The sequence below is a fragment of the Coenobita brevimanus genome, chromosome 29 (assembly GCF_032717465.1).
Source record: "Coenobita brevimanus isolate Jiangsu-jjx chromosome 29, ASM3271746v2, whole genome shotgun sequence".
NCBI classification, from domain to species: domain Eukaryota; kingdom Metazoa; phylum Arthropoda; class Malacostraca; order Decapoda; family Coenobitidae; genus Coenobita; species Coenobita brevimanus.
The window spans coordinates 13,104,281-13,107,553 of record NC_136982.1 but is presented as its reverse complement, the minus strand read 5'-3'; positions in this window follow the sequence as shown (position 1 = coordinate 13,107,553).

Genomic DNA, 3,273 nt, shown 5'->3' with positions numbered 1-3,273 from the left:
ACTGGAAGGTGGTCAGACCCCAAATATGGGCCAGCCCAGATGGTTGAGCCTCCAAAAACAGGATCCCCCAAATATAGATCAAGTGTGGAGGGTAGGCTGTAGCCCTAGTGGGGTGAGCAGGGTGAAGCGATCACTTTCTAGCAGAAACTGGAAGAGGGAAGTTCCTGACCTATTTCCAGAACCTCGGGTCAGGAAAGGATCCCAATGGGGGTGTCTGGCGTTAAAATCACCCAAGAGGAGGCAGGGTGAAGGGAGCTGGTCTTGATAGGCCTGGAGTTCTTCCAGGCCTATGTCCTTGCATGGGCTGTAGCAAACCGCCACAGTGATCCATCCCTGCACAAGGGATAGGCGGACCACAAGAACGTCCAACACCCCTCGAGGGGGGCGGGTCAATGGCAGAACCGAGCTAGGCACATCCTCCCTGACTGCGACAGCTAGACCTCCTCCGACACCCTGACGAATAGCTCGGTATACAGTAAAACCCCTGAGCGATAGATGGAGATGTGGAGCTAACCAAGTCTCACATAGACCAATAACATCTGGAACGAGGTCTGCTACTGTGTGTTTGAAATTGGATGTTTTCCGAGGGAGCGATCTGGCATTCCAGAGGAAGAATCTACGTAGAGGTAAAGGAGCCATCACTGAGGGGAGAGTAGAGAGAGAAACTGGGGCAGGAGGCTGACACATATGTCTATAAAGGACTGTCCATTTTTGTACATGGACAGGGCTGTAAGCAGAAGGTCCACAAAGGACCCTGTAGAAAGGGCACCTGTGGGGTTGGCATAAGGGGAAGCGTGGGAGGTTGCCCTTGGTACAGGCTGACGTGGAGGGGCAGAAGATTCACCAGGTGTGGAGCCCGTCTCAGGAGATCTGGGGGAGGTGGCGTAAGATATGTTTGGATCTGAGGCGGGAGTTGTGGCCATTAAAGGGGTGGAACTGGCTGACATTACACCAGGCTGGGTGGAAGGAGCTACTGATTCTTGTGCAGCATGTGGGAAAGAGGTCCGATTTGGGTGGGGACGCTGTTGACGGGGCTTGGGTGGAGGGAGAGGGTGGAGCAGCACTGCTGACTGGGAGGTTGGGTGGGAGGACACGGCAACTGTTCGTTCCACTACACTTGATTCAGTTGGAGAGTCACCACCAGATGTTTCAGGAAGATCTTCCAATGCTGAAAAGCGGTTGCTAACCACTGTTGCGTATGTTAGACCCTCCTGAACAGGCTGGGAAATCCGACTGGGAGCAATATATGTTGTCGAGGGGTTGGAGCTGGGAGGAATACGGCCAGATGGATTAAGGGCACGCAAACGGATGTTGACATCCGACAGGGCTGACAGGTCAGTCCTAGCAGTGTCATGGATGGCAAGTGCCTGCTGGTAGGCTGGGCACATGCGGGAGACAACTTGGTGTGCGCCACCGCAGAAGAAGCAGTAGGGGTCATTAGTGCATTGACCACCCGATGGGGATTTGCATGGATGGAACCTGCTGCAACGAGAGCAACGAACTTTATTTTTACATGATATTGTGCCGTGTCCAAACCGATGGCATGTATAGCACCTCAGGATGGGAAAAGTGTAAGTCCCTACAGAGTAACATAAGTGGCCAAATATGACCTGCTCCGGCAGGGGGCCCCTGAATTTAAGCCGTACCACCCTGGCTGCCACTGCTGCCTCACCACCAGGAGGGCGGACCATAAGGCGGGTGACTTCCTCTAGCTGGGAGGAAGAGTTGCCAATGCAGCGAAGATTACTAGCAAGGTCCTCCTCCATGACATCAGGAGCAACAGGCCCTATTTTCCCATATGAGAACTCGCCACTGGAAGGTGAGTGAGCCAACCAACACCTTACTGGCCAGTCCCCCAGCTGGGTGAGGGCCTCTGGTGGTACAGTCATTTTGGCCACATCATCTGCAAAAACACAGAACCTAATAGCTGCTCCTTTACCTAAAACTCTAAGTGATCCCTCTATACAGTACTTACCCCATGAAGATTTGTTGATGGCATCCGACAACCTGCGGAGATTCAAAAATACAGGGGTACTGTATTGTCAGCCGACCTTGCTATGTAAACGAAGCTCCTTGGTTCACTGGAGACATCACCAACTGGGGCGGAAGGCCGTATCCACTTTTCCGGGGCACCTCCCTCGTCACTAGTGGCGGAGGCCATCCTCACCCTCTTACCAGGGGCAACGACTTCTGCAGCGGCAGGAGCGAGGTCCATATGGACGTCCTGTGTGGGGAAGCCGGTCATGGAAGACTCCATGCCTGGCCATTACACTCACTGTTATAACACTGGAACACTGTGGTGTTACTGCGATATACCCAAAATAAGCTGGATGTGACTGTACAGCTGAGATGGGTTAACACCCGAGAGTAAGATGGTCGACAACACGGCCGGGAGGAACACTTCCAACAACGACCGGGTCTAGGCAGCGTCCCAGCAGGTGAAAGTTTTTTTTTTTTTTTTTTTTCCGGCCTATCAACCATTGGGGCCGAAGCCCCTGGTTATTAAGGCCATGTATATATATATATATATATATATTGTTACATAGCCTATGATTTCATCATCCTTTGTGTAATTTTAACGCACAGTTGCTGCATGTTTGATCACGAGCGTGTTCTGCCTCAGTCCCCCCCTTCTACCGTTATAGTAGAGTAAGTCGTTCTCTCTGTTATTCAGAGCGGGATTTTCAGCTTTTTGTCCCCATGGCTTCATTTGCGCATCCTTCTTACAAGTTGTATCAAGCTCTCCTGGCCCCTATATAATGAGCTCAGTCTCTGCATCATTGCCACTTAGATCTGCTCCTCATTTTGTTCACATCTCTGTCCTCCCCTGTACAGATATTATTATTGTGAGTGCTCAAGAAATCTCCAAACATCTAGCAGCTGTGTGTAATTTGAGTATAACTGTTGTTGCATTTTTTCTTGTACTGTGTAGCATAAGGTTAATTCTTAGGCCTAGTGAAGTGTTTGTGATTAATGTGGGGTTTTATGTCAGTCATTTTTGATAATAGTCTGTATCTGTAATAATTTATCTTGCATTAACTGAGCATTACCTGGTGTATTTTCATTTTATCAGGGCTGACTTAGATAAATTTACTCTTGCTAATTTTGTGTTAATAGAGGCTATTGCAGTTAACCATATATTTAACCTGTTTTTTGCCTGCCGAGATAGATGAGAATGGGAGTGCGTTAGTGGACATTTGTGCTGGGAGGGGGTTGGTGATAGCCAATACCCTCCTCAGGCATAAAATGATCCACAGGTATACATGGCGAGTG